The sequence below is a fragment of the Amblyomma mixtum genome, chromosome 3 (assembly GCF_055824585.1).
Source record: "Amblyomma mixtum isolate Tamu chromosome 3, ASM5582458v1, whole genome shotgun sequence".
In the NCBI taxonomy this organism is placed as follows: domain Eukaryota; kingdom Metazoa; phylum Arthropoda; class Arachnida; order Ixodida; family Ixodidae; genus Amblyomma; species Amblyomma mixtum.
This window is the reverse complement of record NC_143014.1, coordinates 404533341-404551780: the sequence shown is the minus strand read 5'-3', so window position 1 is coordinate 404551780 and position 18440 is coordinate 404533341. Positions and strand designations below refer to the sequence as shown.

At 48.6% G+C, this 18440-nt stretch overlaps 1 pseudogene; it reads right to left on the bottom strand.

Annotated features, from left to right (window-relative positions):
* Positions 1-1383: 1383 nt before the first annotated feature.
* Positions 1384-2040, bottom strand: LOC149357455 (uncharacterized; annotated as a pseudogene).
* Positions 2041-18440: the final 16400 nt, after the last annotated feature.

Here is an 18440-nt window from a genome sequence, read left to right as displayed (position 1 = left end):
TTTCCAATATCGAAACCTTTCTTTATTAGCTATCTAGCGCTGGCGAACGTGTTTGTTGCATTCGCCCGTTCGGAAAGTGTGCATGGCGAACGGGCGCGAACATTGGCGTTACCTCCTTGTGCAGTTCGGTTTCATGAAGCTCGCAAACTACCGCATCCCGCACCTTTAACTCTCTGTCGCAATTCTTGCAATCCACAACCGAGCATGTGTTTCCTCTGCCTTTTCACATCGTAGCAAAAACACATTCCGCAACCACCCGCGAAATTTCCACTGCTGACTCGAGGCGTACACGCCGGCGACTTACGAGGCCAGTAATGGTGCCGTGTTCCGAGCGCACGTGTGGCGCCATCTGGTCTCAAACGGAAGAACTGCGCGCTGTAAACGGTATATAAGCACACAAGCCGATTTTAGGCCCAAGGAGCTGAGGACTCATTTTATGCATAGTAAAATTTAAACAGCTAATCTATATCTACTATTAGAATTTGCATTCTCTATTTTACCTTATGTGCTGTTCTTATATTTTGTGCCATAGTGCTGAAAGTCGTAATTTTTGTATTATAGTGTAAGTTGATACTGTATGTCTGCTGTCAAAGTGTTTTCTTTTTAATGAGATTGTAATGTGTATCTCTTATGTTGTTTGGTGAACTTTCCACGTTCTTTTAAAGTAGCAAATTGTTTTTCTTACGTTCACTACTGTCATCTAATGGTCCCCTGGGCCTTGTCAAGCTGTGTGCACAGCTTTTAGCCCAGGGTGAAAAGCCAGATTTTTCTGGTAAATAAAGTGCATTGACTGATTTATTAATTCATTGATATGCAACTTACGAATGACTGGAAATGAGGGGAACAGGTACACGGGCGGAAAGCGCGTGGTCTGCCAGGAAACACTGAGGTGGCCCCGAGAAGGGCCTTTATTAAGGACGGCATCCGTTTTGTGCCTCTTCACTAAGCAGCACGACACGGCGTGTGCAGTCCTCGTTGTTTTGCCCGAGCTGTCGAAGCAATCCTTGGACGCGACCACGACCTTCGACATCTGATGTTTTTATTTAAAAAACACAAGGGAACAAAGTCGTGCTGTATGCAGTGCGATCGCCTCGTGGTTCCATTCACGGCGAACAATCATCCGGCAAGCCCCGCTCTTTGGACGGATTCAGGAAACGACTGAAAAAAAACAAAAGTAGGGAGCAAACAAAGGTGCACTGTATACAGGTTAGAACACAAAGATACAAAGCTAGGTGCTGCACTTTCTTAACCTATTCAACGAGGCGTAGCGTGGGCTTTAAAGCAATTTCGACAAAGAGAGGGAACACGGCCGCGAGACATGATGCTCGCAATCTGCCAGGAAGCACTGAAGTGGCCCTGAAGAGGGACGTTTGGAGGAGCACTTCAACGTCGACCTACAGCGGCGTGGCGGCGCGGTGAGAAGTAGGCCCAGCAGCGGTCCCTCTTCTGGCCTTTTGCTCCACACCGACGACACCGATGCACGACGCATACCTCTCCTGGACTTGCCCGTGAAGCCGAAGTGATCCCTGGTCCATGGATTTTAACCAGGGCCGCGGCGATAATCTTAGACTTGTGATCGGTGCCCCGATCTCTCGCTACGTGGTAGCGGTCCGCGGCGAACAATGACAACTTCGGCTTCCAAGAAGCTTCCAGGAAACGATGCTGCAAAAAAAAAGTTTCGTTACAAGCGCCGCGATTTGGCGATCGAGTCCTCAATGAACGAGAAAACTTGCGACGATGTAGTTCAGCCCTTACCTCGGGGTTGAGAATGCGCACGCCCGACAAGCGCGTCAGCGTGGCTGTCAAACGGTGGTCCTCAAAGCGCGCCTGATGTGGATCCTTGTAGTGCCGCGGCAAAAACTTCAAATACGAGCACGACACTAGCCACGTGCTCCTGGCGAAACGGTGAAAGCCGCAAGCAAGAACTGCACACAAATTTCAGCTGGCTGTCGCCGACGAGCACACCACGCACGAGCGCCATAGCTGTACACGCCTCGAAACGGGAGCGCCGAGGTTCACGAAACGAATGCCGGTTCACCACGCACGCGGGGCGGGTGCGCCTAGCGATTCGCCTGGCGCTCTAGGAGGGAGAGGCAGACGCGGTGACGCCAGGTCCGGTTGAGAACGAGGGCGAAGCCAAAAAACGTCACGGAGAAGCGCATCCCATCGACCAATCAGTGTTTCCAGCCTACCTACCCGCAAACGCTTATTCGTTGTCTTGCCTTACAAGCGGTTGCGGGTAGGTAGGCCGGAAACGCTGATTGGTCAAAAAAATATGACATCATACGCGTGACGTTAAAGGTCGCGTGATATTTATTGACGTCATCTCTGGTTGGGGACATGCATGTTTTCTCTAGATTTTTCCCCGCCACCGCTCGTCAGCGGACGGGGCTGCGCCGCTGCGCGCGAGGAGCCGAGAGGCGAGGAGGCAGCGTGCACTGCAGCGTTGCCTCCTCGCCGTTTCCCTGTCATGTCTTTCGACCACTGTGTAAGAATAATATACTGAGGTGTTGACACTCTCCTCCCGCCGCGTGCGAGCGTGCCGCCTGCTCGCGGCCACAATATGTTCGGGGGAGGGTGCGGCTGTTGCCATGGCAACCGGTCGCTAACCTAGAGGGCGCTGCGAAAGGCGGGCCCACGCTTGGCGGCTCGGTCCGGCGTGGCGCGGCTCTGCGCATGTGTTCCTGCCACATTTATGAGTGTGCGGCTGCACTTCTGTGCTGTTTTAAACGCGTTCTTTTATTTTGCAACAAGACCGTATGTTTTGCTACCGTCGGCAGAGTAGCCCACATCTTGCGAGTGCTGCGCAATGGGAAGAAAGTGGTTCGTGCCCAACTGCAGTTCGGGCTACCGGACTTGTGCGTAGCGTATGCCATTACTCAAAGCTCCTTCCGACAATGTTCGTTCGGAGAAGTGGCGCCGTGCGATTCCTAGGGCAGACCGGACTTTAATGCACACTGATCATGTGTGCGCCAATCATTTTGCAGGGGACGCGATATCCCAGGCATATTACGCGGAGTTCGATGGAAGAGTGCTACTTGACACGGAAAAGAGGCCCGTGCTTTCCAGAAATGCAGTTCCTACCTTATTTTTGAACTGTCCCAAGTATCTCAAGCGGCAAGAGAGACCTTGAAAGCCACCTCGGAAGTCACCTAGAAAATTCCTTTTATCCGGAATTGTCATTAATATGTTTTAACATGCCACATTTTTTGCTATATTTGCTGTTTAGGTTACATCGAAAACTGCTGTTATCGCGCTGTGACACTGATTATATCTTGAATCATTCACCCAGTTACAGCATTTTTTATTTGCCCTGGGCATATGGTGTCTAATAAAGTTCTGAAATTTTTTATTGTTTTTAAATTGTGGGAGTACAGGTTGGCCGTGACAGGACAGTCCAAACATCTGAGATGGTGATTTCCTCATATTTTTTCACCTCATTGTGAGTTTCGAAAGCGTACTTGGCTGAACGCTGACCCCTGCACACGTGAGTCCTTCAAGAGCCATTTAGCCTGCTGTAGAAAGGAGCTTAATGAAAATTATGCCCGTTCTAACGTGCACTGACAGCGCACAGTACAGGAGCCCCTAGAATTTAGCCTCCATAGAAATTCGACCGCCGCGGCCCGGATCGAACCCGCGTCTTTCCGGTCAGCAGCCGACCACCATAACCACTGAGCCACCGCGGCGGCCGATAAGAGTGGAGCAAGAAAATTTCCGGTACGGCAATTTTCTACCATCCTAAAGGAAGGACCAAAATTCAGCGTACAAGCCAAGCTTAAGCCACACGAATGGCTGGCCCTCAACCGACGACTGGCCAAAAAGCAACGAAGGAAAACCAGGAAAGGTGCCTCTTGGACGGCGTCGACACCCTCACCAGGTCAGTAAGGGTCCAAACCCTCCCAGCCATCGAGCTGATCCCACTGCGAAGGTCGTTTCGTTTTTTAGAGCGAAAGATCTGCAGCTCGTGCAGGCAGACAAAGAAGGCGGTTTTGTTGTAATGGCAGCGCTCGTCCTGTTCCCTTCCTCGTCCGTGTCCCCGTTTTGCGCTCTCATGTCTTTCACGAATATGCACCAACAAGCCCAGCTTCAAGTACTTCTTATCGTTACCTTCGCTGGATACCGACAGTGGCGAGTGTAAGAATTTAACCCTTTCCCCAGGTGCTGCTCCAAGAAAACATAGACATCTGGGGCGGGTAGTGAAAGTTCTCCTTGTCGGCCTCGGTCAACGACCAGCCTTCTAGCAATACCGTAATTCATTTGAAAAGCTTCCCTGGACACCGTGACCGCGCAACCTCGCGTGCGCTGTACGCAGCCCTTCCTACGCTTCCCAGAACCTTCCATTCTTCTTACCCTTCAAGGCGCCCAAAACTGGTTGCTTTTCCCCAACGTTGGTACTTGCTAGAACCAAAAAGGCGTTTTCGAGCCCCAACTAGCTTTTTTTTTTAGCGTTTGTACTCCTCCCGTCCTTGTGCATTCCCTCCTGGATGGTCTAGACACAAAGCACTTCCTGCTGTGCATGCAAGACGCCCAGCGCACCATGACCATATTCACTCTTCCACATATGATACATGCTTTGCCCAGCTTAGAGCCCTGGGTGTTTGGTTCTGAGTAACACCGTATGGCAGGTAATGCATTCCCATCGGGCACAATTAAAATATGAGAAAATTCATCGCAAGCTATTTCCTTGTATTATCCAAGTATTTTACTTCTATACTAACTCCTCTCTTCTGAAGTGACCAAATGATAAAACAACTGAGTCTATTAAAATGGTGAATGCAAAAATAACCTACGTTTGTGCAAAATTCACAGGAAGTGCACTTAAATTGGCACAAGTGCATGGCCAATTAAGGAAAAAAAACAAGGGCATAGGACGGAGACGCAGAACAGGAACACAGGACGAGGCTGTGTTCTGTGTTCCCAGTTCTGTGTCCCCGTCCTTTGCGCTGGTTTTCTTTCTACAATCGTGCACCAATTAACTCGTCCAGCCCTCCACTCTACTGGACCAATCAAGCTTCACAGTGAATTAGTGTTATATCTTACGCTACATATTTTTCGAATTGTTTTTGCTGCAAAACAGGTGTAAGAGGTCAGCATGCACGTCTTTCATTTATTTAGGAACAAAACATCGCAGTTAAGAAAGTTACTCCCTCCTGCCAGTGAAAATTTTCAAAATGCGGTGTTTTTTCAGTGCCAGTATTTAATCCTTACATGATGACGGCATGTTGAATTTTTTGTTAATGCACCATAATAATTATCTCATGAAGCCCCAGCTCTTGTGACCCAGGACGAAGAGTATGATGATTTATGGCAATATTTGAAGTGCAGTTATGAACCAAGTTCTTATTGCTCTAACGTTCGCCTAAGCAAATAAAACTGAAAATTATGATAATTTTGATAATGCCTTTATGGAGCGAACACCAACAGGAGGTGGTAAATAAACAAAAAAGTAAATTCTTTGATAAAGACCTGTACGCTGCACTTGTGCTGCTCATTTATTTCATGCTGTCCATTTTCTCAGTGCAATGTCTTCTTTGATACGTATATTTCTGGCTTTACATTCTTTGTTTCTCTTCACAATTCTTCTTTTAGCTACATTTGATTGGTTGGTTTACGGGGTTTAACGTCCCAAAGCGACTAAGGCTATCAGAGACGCCGTAGTGGAGGGCTCCGCAAATTTGGACCACCTGGGGTTCTTTAACGTGCACTGACATCGCACAGTACACGGGCCTCTAGAATTTCTCCTCCAAAGAAATTCAACCGCCGCGGCCGGGATCGAACCCGCGTCTTTCGGGTGAGCAGCCGAGCACCATAGCCACTGAGCCACCGCGGCGGGTTAGCTACATTTCATCCACTTTCCTGCCATGATCTCAATTCAAACGTAATTTGTGTTTTGGCATTTTCCTTTGTCCGGGCTCCTGCAATGTCCTAGTATATACGAATGATGTGGAGACCTGTTTCAAGCTGTTGTACTATTTTAAGGCGAAAGCCTTTAATGCCTCATACTGTCGTTAGCAGACGCGTCGGCAGGAATGTCGACAGACAGACGCGTCGGCAGCCGTGTCGACAGACGCATCGGCAGATTTGTCCGCCTTTCGGCGTCACTGCTTAAAAAGAAACTGCGCCGAGGGTGGGAATCGAACCAGGGCCTTTGGCATTTGAAGAGGAGACGCTACCACTCCGCCACGAAGGCGCAAGGTTGCAGCACAAATAAATGCGCGTCTAGTGAATGCATAGGATCATAAATAAAATAAAAGGAATAAAGTGAAGGAAAGGAAAATAAAAATAAGAAAATAAGGAAAAATAAAAGTAAAATAAAATAGAATATGAAAATAAAAATAAAAAGCAATAAAAACAAGATAGGAGACAAAATAAAAAGAATATGAAAAACAAAAGTAAATAAAAACAAACAGTGTGCCAGGAAACGCTTTCGCCTTGCAGCACTTTAGAGAGCCAAAGTGCCCCCTGAATTTTTTTCAGTCTAACCTCCTCGATCACGGTCACTTAAGCCTTTCCCTATCTGTTGCCATACTTTTTTATGGAAACAAAAACAAAGCACCATGATCTATCTCAGTTTTCTTTTATTTGCCGATCTAATTTTTTCGAACATAACATGGAATACCAACTCCCCTTTAATGTCTCCGTTCTCGTCTCAAAGTCGCGAATATTTAGATGTGCGCTCAGTATTCTCGTTAGTGCATTTGTGCACACAAGCCACTATAACAGCTAACGCGGAGAATACGCCAGATTTAATCCTGACACATCGACCTGACCTAGTCTCACCTATTACATATCTGCCAGGCGTCAGCGACCACTTGCTAATGCACTTTGACATTAATCTAGCTACTCCGAACACTAACAAAAAGAAAATAATAATAATACGAGACTACAACGGAGCAAATTTTCCGGCGATAAATAATGAACTATTTTTTTTATCGATGCTTTCCCATAGCTTTGATTTCCGCAGCGTTCAGACCAACTGGAGCTGGTTCACAGCAATAGTCACCCAACTCACAGAACAATACACTCCTCAATGCACTGTTACCACCCACTTAATAGCTCGCTGGTGTAATAATCACATTAAACGTTTATCTAACAAAAAGAAAGCCTCTACCGAATCGCAAAGTTCTCGCCAACTAGTGAGCGATGGACTTCGTATTCAGCGGCTTCCAACATGTATGTTAAGGCGCTCAAAAGAGCTAAAAGCACTTCCACTCACATGTAACCACCAATGTGAAAATTTCGGGCTTGTCATTAGTTCTTCCACCGACGATAGCTTTGCCTTATCTGACCCATTAGACGACCCCATCCCTTCCGACATTTGCGCCACGATTCTTAACCGCGCATTCACTGACAACTTTACAAGCCATATCTGATGTATACATATGCCTATAACTCACCACTTCATTTATGTTTTCATGCCACTTATAACTGTTGCTACTACTGGTGTGAATAAGCTTATTGATGGACACAGTGTTCATTCCGCTCCGGGCTATGACTGCGTTAACGCAAAGTTCTTAAAAAGCACTGCAGCTTATTCGCCCATTATACTAACCAAACTATTCCAGCATTGACCAGTCAACGCTGCTACTGAGTGGAAGATCGGAAAGGTGGTTAGTAGTCTTCAAATCCGGGAGCAAAGCATATCGTCCCATATCCTTGCCAGTACTTGATCCAAAATGTCCAAACATATAATATTCACCAACCTTGTTAAATTCCTTTCATTGAACTCCTGTTTTATGTAAGCGCAACATGGTTTTCGAAAACCTTACTCTTGCGAAACACAGTTAATATAGTTTGGTTTGGTTTATGGGGTTTTACGTTCCAAAGCGACTAAGGCTAATTTACACATGCATTGCACTGTATTCTAGACTTATCATCACTAACTGACTGTATATTACTGGATTTTTCAAAGGCTTTCGACAATGTATGTCACAATCTTTTGCCTTAAAAACTAAAACACCTTAATATTGACTGTAACTTATTTATATGGATTGAATGTCTACTTAATCGCTCACAATTAGTTTTTGGTAACGGTTATAACACCAGTTTTACAGAGGTGTCTTCCGGAGTTCCACAAGGTTCAGTTCTTGGACTCCTACTGTTCCTGATTTAAAATTAATGATCCTCGCTCTCATATGGACTCTCATATTCACCTATTCGCTGATGTTTGCGTCATTTTTAGAGAAATAACCAACGCTAACAACCTTACATTACTTCAGTCAGTGGCGGTCCCAGAGAGTGGTTTTAGGGGGAGCGGGCAGACTGCTGTATATCAAAAAACAAAATAGAAACAACGATTTTTTTTTATTTTATTCACACAAAAATTTTTGTGTGCTTTGTTATTGAAAAATAAATGGCGAAAGGTATAGATGTTATACCATTACTCAATCTTTGAATGTTAACGTTTATGCGAGCAATATTCATTTCGATACCAGGGGAAACAAGTCGACGGCTGAGATATCCCGCCACGACATGTCCACGAAGGTCAAGGCACCTGCCCGGACTTTTTACCAGTGGGATTAGCGGCCTTCGTTACTCAGTTCTGGGAAGTGGCTTTGTTCCACCCTCAGTCCCCGCCTTCAAGGCGGCTGGTCGGCGCTCCTTGTCAAGCCAAAAAGGGATGATCCCCTCGCTGGCGTCGCTGTGTCCCATGGGGGGATAAATACATGAATGGGTGGCTCCCTTCACCCCCCGACGAGGTTGCTGGCCACCGCATCCGCAGGTGAATGGCACCGCTATCGCCGTCATGGCAAGACAACGGTGGGGTCACGGCAGAAATACGATACCTCGACGATCACTACGAATTGTGCTCGTATAACTATCAACGTGTAGAACGTGGAATTGTGTGAAATAAGACAGCCGCTAACAAGGTGAACGTACAAAGCAGGGGGCTACTTGACGAGACCGCCACTGACTTCAGGCAAACCTCAACGCAATAAGGGAGCTGATGCGAAGAATGGTGAATGCAGCTATATATGAACCAATGCAAAGTCATGCGTGTATCTAGAAAAACTTCCGTCCCACCTCATTACTACATCGATAACATTTCGTTGGAATCAGCCTCGTCATATAAATGCATCGGCGTCCACATTACTTATTTTCTTAACTGGTCTCTTCATACCGAGAACATAACTGAAAATGCTAATCGCATGCTGTTGAAGTCGGAGGGGCGCTGTAGTTGAGAGGGTAGTTCAGGTACGCAGGTCCCGGCTCGGAAGGACGATGGAGAACGCCATTGAGGAGGAAACTGTACAGAAGGTTTATTCACATATTTACAGTCAAAACTGGAGTGACGGGAGTGCTCTGGTCACCAAAAAACATCCCATTAAATAACGTTTGCATTCCCCAGATCCCTTGACTGGGGAATTAAGCGTGAAGAACGCTGTCCAATAGAATGGCCAGTTGATGACGCTGGTGGAACCACCCACGTCAGAGGCGGTGCTGGCTCTCTCTCAGCTCGGAAGATGGGAAGGGGAAGAAACACAGTCATCAAACACTGATGGGTCACTTCGATCACGGCGGCAAGTCTTCTGCTTGTTGCCTCCCAGCAGGTGAACGACCGTCCTCGTAATCCGCCGCCGGATGTCCGAAGCACGAGGCCTCTGTCGACGGACACAGCCGTCTTTCGATTAGCAGCAACAGCTTGATCTTGTGAGCACCGCTCCGGGGTTCGGCGACCCCTGGTAGACTCGGCCACTGCACGCCGCTGCAGTCGCCGCTGCTTCCGCCGGTGCTTAGCCTTCGCCGCGTCTTTGCTTAACGACGACCCACGTCTGATAGTAATCTCTCCCAGACCCGCGTTCTTCGACCTTGACACCGCATCTTGCTTCCCGATGGCACACGTCGGGAAGTAGTCTTTCCAGGCCCGTGTACTATAGGACCTTAACAGCTCCTGCGCGGCCAGGAGAATCTCGACCGGCCAGTGGTCACAATCACTCACCGAGGAGAGATGGGCTTGAGTTCTAGAGTGGGATGCCTCTCTTGATTTTCGCTGCCAGCACACAGCAGAGTCCTAATCCTCGCAGAAGGGAGGCATTAGTCGAAAACAACCACACAACATAGTGCCACTCCCCAGGCAGTGCGAGGAAATTCACTCGAGATCCGCCAGGCTGTTATGCAATACAAACGGGAAGCCTAAAATTGAACTCAAAATTTTGCAGTTGACAGCAGTAGTAGTCGTAAAGCGAGACTGCATGTAACCTCATAACCGCCGAAGTCAAACCGCCACGTAGCACGGTTTAGGTGTGGTCTCTCAAAGCTTTGACCCACAACTAAAAATTCGTTCAAAACTGCAAAGCTGAAATCACCCCAATACCCTCTGTCAACTAAAGGGTCTGTCTATGTTCAAAACTTTGCCCAGCTCATCCTTACGTGATCTTTCCGAGGAAACTCTGTCGAAAAGTTTACTATCTCGAAATTGAGACACTACGAGGAGATAACAACTCCGCGTCCTGTTATTCAAGTCATTCAAGCCACGTGCCCCTACACTAAGCTCTGCCGGCTTCTTTCCGTCAGTCTAGGCTTCTTTCCGTCAAAGTCGATGAATACTGCCGGCTAACAATTGTAAAAAAGAAACAACCTGTGCAAAATCGCACCTCAAATGCACTCGCCAGACACAGTTTATTCTCAATTACCTGACTTGTCATAACAACACATTCTGTCTCAGCATGACAGTTCACTACACGTGTGAGAGTCAACTATGTTCTTGGCAAAATGAACCAACTTTGCATTTCACTCTTGTTTCCCTTTCCTCCTAAGGGAAAATCGTAAACACAACTAAAAAGAAAGTTACTGGTCCTAACAATTCACTCTCGAGGACCCAGCAGAAACTTTCACTGAGCGGTAGCCTGGCATCGTATGTTCGAACCATACAAACGACTCTTTCAAAACGCTCACACAAAAAAAGGAAAGGATAAGCAAAATTTCCCTCTCCTTTGCGCTCAGGGATTAACTTTTCAGCCGCGCCCTCCGGGATCGCGTCCGTCTGACTTTCCCTCTAGCTGCTGAAGCGTGACGAATGAAGTCGCCCCTCGCGTTAGTCACTTCCTGACCACTGTCTCCGTCTGTGTGCCCCGTCCAGAGACTGCGAAAGCGTCGGCAGCGCGCGCAGTGCGGAACCATACTACACAATGGTTTGCGAGCAATAGGATGGCCTGTCCCCCCTGCACAGTTTGAGCTGGCTGCACTGTCCCCCTTCTTACCCGTCTGCTGACAGGGCAGACGCAAACGAGTTTTCCGCGCCCTTTTCAGTAGCCTGGCACTACAAACTTGCCGTGATAGCTTTCGACGTCGTTTCTTTCACCTGGGGATCATGCCACTCATTTTCAGGGAATCGCGCGGTCGGATATTTCTACAGCCAGAGTTCTTTACTTTTACTTTTCTCCCCTTTCGAGAGCTGACCGCACTTGTCTCTAGACTACACGACTCTGCCACTTTTGCATGTCGCGACCTTTTTGTGGGCTTACCGCCATTTTCTTCCTTAGAAGACAATTTCCTGGCAGTTGTGTGGGGTTTGTTCTTTGACCTCTTCGCACGCGTCGCACGATCAGAACCTACTCTCTGATACGCAGTGCGGTTCCTTTCTTTAGGCTTTCGAATCACCCCACCTTTCTTTACATCAGTGACCGTCCGCACTGCTAACTCTAGATAAGAGCCTTTAATTTCTTTCTGCTCCGGCAGTGGTGCGCTATCTCCTTGCTGCGAGCCTCCCGCGTGCACCTCGGGATCAACAACCGGCTCCTTAGGTTTCTCATACCTACTAAGGGCACACTTTTCTCCGGGTTGACGAACTATCTCGCTGGCGTCGCAGCTACGCACTACCTCTACGCAATCGACCGCGGGACGTTTCACTGCCTCTGGTTTAGGCGACTCATTTCCCTGAGTATTGTCCTCTGTCGTTTGCGCGTCTTCTTCACTGCCTTGGAGCTCGCCTGGCTCATCTCTGTCACACACCTTGCGGTGGCACCACTCTGCACTGTTTTGTGCACACTTTTTAAGGCTAGCCTCGATTTCACATTTGGAACCTGTAGATTCGGGCACCTCTACATTTTTGTTCTCACGCCCGTGCCGCTTGGACGCCCGAACAAACTTCTTTCTCGTGGCGTCGCGCTTGTCCAACTCGGCCACGGTCTGGCATGCCTTAAGCTGTCGGGTCGGGTGTTCCCTTTTTTCAGCTTTATCTCTTAGCCGGTCGCCCGCTTGCACTGACCCCCGTTTCATGTCAACGCGGTGACCCGGCTCGGCAACGATTTCGCGTGCCTTTTTCTTACACTCTGGTGTCAGGTTCTCCCCTTTACCTGTACCTTCTCCCTCTATCCGAGCGTCGCGTCGATCCAGCTCGGCAATGGTTGTCTGGCAGCTTTGGAATTTCTCTCAGGTGCAGCCGCGTTTCGTTCCCACTCGGGCCGATCACGCGCCTGTTTCGTTTTCGCAGCGTTGAGATCTTTACATTCCGCGACTTTCTGATGCTTATCGGGCTTTCTCTGGACAGAAGTCACATCGCGCCTAATTGGTTCCTTCACTCTGGCATTGGAGCGCATCCGGTCGCTTAGGCACTCTGTCCTAGCTCCGAAGTGACGGAATAGTCTTTACTGTTCTGTAGTCATCCATATCCTTATCGGACAGGCTCAGAACGACATTAGCAGGCTAAGGCGGCAAAAGGGACACAAGCATGTAGCTCCAAATCTCCTTGTCTAATTTAGTCTTCTCACTGATGCTTTCAAATATGTCAAGAAATTTTGAAATGCTTTCGCCTCTCTTGAAAGCTCCCAGCCGAGATCGCGTCACATCCCAGTCTCCCCTGACAATGCTCTGGTCGATTTTTGCCATGATGCGCTTGATGTGCTCTGCCTGTTCCGCCTTCTTGCAAAGTTTAAGACTGCCTTCTTGCGCATGTTCTTGGCACTCTGCCTTCTTACTCTCCGCTTTCGTCGAAGTTCCGCTTCCCTCATTCCTGACTGCGCCTCGTATAGCGTCTCAACTTTAAGCTGCATTCTTTTCAACCGCCGCTCCTGTTCCTCTATTTCCCGTTTCTCTTGCTCTGCCGCTACCCGTTGCTCTTCTATTCTTTTTAGCTCGGGTTTGAGGAGTTCCCAAGTAAACTCAATTGTTTCCTCATCGGCAGTTTCCAAAAGCGATTTACAAATATCAGCTTTCTCCATCTCCTCCTGTACTACCGCACCCAACTCTTCGCACAGCGCTAGCAAATCCGCCTCCGGCCATGTCATGAGATCCATGCTTGCTGCTCCTAGCCCCGGCTTTGCTGTTCAACTATTGTCGTGAGGTTACCACACACACACCTCACCGAACAACTTCTCTCGATTCCCAGGAGTTCAAAAGTTATTACCCAAACATTTGAAGCCTCGCAAATCTCAAGCAAAGTCCGAGCACTCACCCAAAGAAGCAGCACCACGAAGCATGGTCGATCCAACCGCTGCCAACCAGTTGTTGAAGTCGGAGGGGCCCTGGAGTTGAGAGGGTGGTTCAGGTACGCAGGTCCCGGCTCGGAAGGACGATGGAGAACTCCATTGAGGAGGAAACTGTACAGAAGGTTTATTCACATATTTACAGTCGAAACGGGAGTGACGGGAGTGCTCTGGTCACCAAAAAACATCCCGTTAAATAACGTTTGCATTCCCCAGATCCCTTGACTGGGGAATTAAGCAAGAACGCTGTCCAATAGAATGGCCAGTTGATGACGCTGGTGGAACCACCCACGTCAGAGGCGGTGCTGGCTCTCTCTCAGCTCGGAAGATGGGAAGGGGAAGAAACACAGTCATCAAACACTGATGGGTCACTTCGATCATGGCGGCAAGTCTTCTGCTTGTTGCCTCCCAGCAGGTGAACGACCGTCCTCGTATTCCCCCGCCGGATGTCCGAAGCACGAGGCCTCTGTCGACGCACACAGCCGTGTTTCGATTAGCAGCAACAGCTTGATCTTGTCAGCACCGCTCCGGCGTTCGGCGACCCCTGGTAGACTCGGCCACTGGACGCCGCTGCAGTCGCCGCTGCTTCCGCCGGTGCTTAGCCTTCGCCGCGTCTTTGCTTAACGACGACCCACGTCTTGTGGTAATCTCTCCCAGACCCGCGTTCTTCGACCTTGACACCGCATCTTGCTTCCCGATGACACACGTCGGGAAGTATTCTTTCCAGGCCCGTGTACTAGGACCTTAAAGGGCCACTGCCCAGGATCCGGACATTTTTGAAAAACAAGCCCACTGCATAGATGAGGCATCGAAGATAACCTCTGCAAAATACTAGAGCCATGCGCGCCCCGAAAAGCTGCGAAAATTCAAATCAAAGCCCGCTCGTTCTTTCCTTCAACAAAAACGGGCCCGGCCCACTACTCTGAACCCCGCTGACGTCAAGGGGGGCTACTTTCGCTAAAGGCACTCCATTGGTGCATCGTTCTGACTGACGGGAGAAGGTTGGGCGTAGCCTTGGCGTCGCGTCGTCTGCACAAGGCTTTCCGCAGCGCCTTCTGTTCTGGCTCATGCCTACAAACCCGCATGAAGGAACAAAAAAAAACTGCGGAGGGAGCGTGCGGCGACAGCCTTGAACCCTAGCCATAAAAAGTAAAAAATAGTAAAACTGAGGGAGTTGGTTCGCCCCCCCCTCCCCCCGCCGTGATCACCTCACGAGACGCTCTGCGTACGCGCTCCCTTCTCAGATTTTTTTCTTCTATGCAAGCCCTCCAAAACAAGGTTTTAATTACTAGTGCAGCAGAGCCTTTCCCTCGCTCGCCCACTTGACCGCTCCGCACACACACCGCTTATCTTTCGTGCATCTTGCGTACGCCTTGACTCCAATGAATGACATATGCTTTGGAGCGGAGAAAAGACACAAACACACAGAACACAAACACACATGGAGAAAAGCAAACGGGCGGTTGCCGGGTCCGCGCTTTGCCGTGTGTTTCGAACACAACCGACTTCCGCCCCTCCGCTCGTGAAACGGTGGGGAGGCCTAAAAGAAAATGAAAAGGTGGCTCGTTAACTGGGAATGACAAACAGATGTATGAAAGGATGCGCTCGCTAACAAGTCTAGGTGGTCGAGCCGATCGCGCCTCTCGATCGTTCAGTGTGCGGAGAAAATGCAAAAACCAAGAAAAGAATTCTATTGAAGGCGGGGCCATGACGTCGCCCTGTGACGCACTCCACAGACACCATGCCTCCGGCTTACACCGGAGAACGAAGGGGTGATTTTGCCTTGCCGAGCCTACTCGACGAGGAGCGGGAGAGAAAAATTTCGAGGAGGGAATGGAAGGAGAGGAGGCTCGCTCAAAGTGAGGTAGAGAGTGTCTGGGATTATGGGGTGGGCAGGGGCCCTTTAACAATGCCTTGCTACTTACGTCGCAACTTATTTAACGTTCCTTCTAATTTGAAACTATTGCTTTATCAAACACGAATACGATAAAAACTGGAGAATGCAACACCTGTATGGCACCCTGCTCATGACAACTTCAGTAATGATCTTGAGCTGGTGCAAAACAACTCTGTGCGTTTAATCCTTGTTAACTACAACCGCACAGCGAGTATAACTACTATGAAGTCTAATATCTGCCTCCCATCACTGACATCGCGTAGAAAAGTGTTTCGTATCACCCTCTTCCACAAGCTGTACCATCATCCCGCTCTTCGTGGTCACCTCCTCCTTCAGAAAATTTCTGTATCCCGCCGCACTGATCATGATCACAAAGTTGGAAGTGTGTTATGCAACACGAAATGCTTCCCGATGTCATTCCGGCCGCGAACCTCATGCGACCAGAACCATCTTCCCGCAGAATTTGCCGGCACTGAAAATTATGAGCAGTTCCGCGCAGCACTCGCTAACATTGTATATTCAGGCGCTGTTTAACATTCATGTAATCAACTCTATTTTTCTCTCAGTTTTTGTATATTTACCATTCCCCCTATGTAATGCCACTGACCTTGAGGGGTAACGTAAATAAATAAACAAATACAGAGTAATATGCAAGCCTCGCACACAACATTCACTAATATTTCTTTCTTTCTGTAATAACGCTTTATAGACAGCTTAAAAACTCATATTGCACTGACGTGAAGGTTCATTTTTCAGTCACAAAGTTCCATACTGTAGAGCGCAGGATACCGCTTGTCCTGCATCGTTCTTCTCTGTTTGTCATTGTAGGCGCTATTGTTTGTTTTCTCTAGTACTATGCACCACCTACGTCAAACTGAAGTTCTTCTAAATCTTCTTTGATATTAGCAGTTCCAAACTCAAGCCTTCTGCAGGATTTGAAGAACCTATACTTACATAAGCGCACAGCCGATTTTAGGCCCAAGGAGCCGAGGACTCCTTTTATGCATATGTAAACAGCTAATCTATTTGTACTATTGTAACTTGCATTCCCTATTTTACCTCATGTGCTGTTCTTATATCTCGTGCCATAATGCTGAATGTCGTAATTTTTGTATGTATTATAGCGTAAATTGATACCGTATGTCTGCTGTCAGTGTTTTCTTTACTGTGTATCTCTTATGTTGTTTGGTGTACGTTCCATGTTCTTTTAAAGTAGCAACTTGTTTTTCTTACGTTCAAAACTCATCTAATGGTCCTCTGGGCCTTGTCAAGCTGTGTACACAGCTTTTAGCCCACGGTGACCAGCTAGATTTTTCTGGTAAATAAAGTGCATTGACTGATTTATTAATTCATTGATATGCAACTTACGAATGACTGGAAATGAGGGGAACAGGTACACGGGCGGAAAGCGCGTGGTCTGCCAGGAAACACTGAGGTGGCCCCGAGAAGGGCCTTTAGTAAGGACGACATCCGTTTTGTGCCTCCTCACTAAGCAGCGACGACACGGCGTGCGCAGTCCTCGTTGTTTTGCCCGAGCTGTCGAAGCAATCCTTGGACGCTAGCACGACATTCGATGTTTTTATTTAAAAAACACGAGGGAACAAAGTCGTGCTGTATGCAGATGCGATCGCCTCGTGGTTCCATTCACGGCGAACAATCAACCGGCAAGCCCGGCTCTTTGGACGGATTCAGGAAACGACTGAAAAGAACAAAAGTAAGGAGCGAACAAAGGTGCACTGTTTACAGGCTAGAACACAAACTAACCAAGCTAGGCGCTGCACTCGGTTAACCCATTCAACGAGGCGTAGCGTGAGCTTTAAAGCCGATTTCGACAAAGCGTGAGAGGTCGCTAAAGAAGCAAAGGTACACTGCACTGGGTGAATGATATAGCTAAGCCAAGCGCAAGTCATGACTTCTCTAAAGCCCCACTGCATTCGTTTAACCCTGCAACGAGGCCTAGAGCGGGTTCCGATGTCTGGCGCCGATTTCGACAAAGAGAGGGAACACGGCCGCGAGATTGGATGTTCGCAATCTGCCAGGAAGCAATGAAGTGGCCCTGAAAAGGGCCGTTTGGAGGAGCTCTTCAACGTCAAACTACAGCGGCGTGGCGGCGCAGTGAGCAGTAGGCCCAGCGTCCGCGGCGAACAATGACTTCGGCTTCCGAGAAGCATATCCAGGAAACGATGCTGCAAAAAAAAAGTTTCGTTATAAGCGCCGCACTTTGGCGAGTCCTCAATGCACGAGAAAACTTGCAACAATGTAGCTCAGCCCTTACCTCGGGGTTGAGAATGCGCAGTGCGCACGCCCGACAAGCGCGTCAGCATGGCTGTCAGACGGCGGTCCCCAAAGCGCACCTGATGCGGATCCTTGTAGTGCCGCGGCAAAAACTTAAAAAACGAGTACGACACTAGTCACGTGCTCCTGGCGAAACGGCGAAAGCCGCAGGCAAGAACTGCATGGCTAGTCGCCGACGAGCGGATCCGGCACGAACGCCATAGCTGTACACGCCTCGAAACGGCCGCGCCGAGGAACACGAAACGAATGACTCACCACGCACGCGAGGCGCGGCGGGTGCATCTAGCGATTCCCCAGGCGCTCTAGGGCAGTTTTTTTTCCTCCATGCTCTAGGGACCAGCCGAGAAAGGCGCGCTGACGCTATGTCCGGTTGAGAACGAGGGCGAAGTGAAAAAACGTCACGGAGAAGCGCATCCCATCGACCAATCAGCGTTTCCAGCCTACCTACCTGCAAATGCTTCTTGCCAGGTTTGGCTACTTTGCGCCAAACTGGCTACTTTTGAGAGCTCTTGGCGACAAAAATTTGAGCTTGGCTACTTGGCTACTTTTTGACTACTTTTGAAGTGCTATTTATGAACACCATTATCCTGTTGCACCTGCCTTGTTGTCGATCAATGGGGAACAATTTCGCGGGGTTAGGCCAAATGCGAATTAGTCGCGCAGGCACTTCGGTTTTCACTTCGGTTTCGGTTCGAGGCTCGATTTTACACGTCAAGCAGGCTTCAGACAAAGATCGGCGACTTAATCAGACTTGAGCTCCATCTTAAGGGCATGACGAGATAGCATTAATGGCTTAATGCCCAGATACGTGGAATTGGTTATTC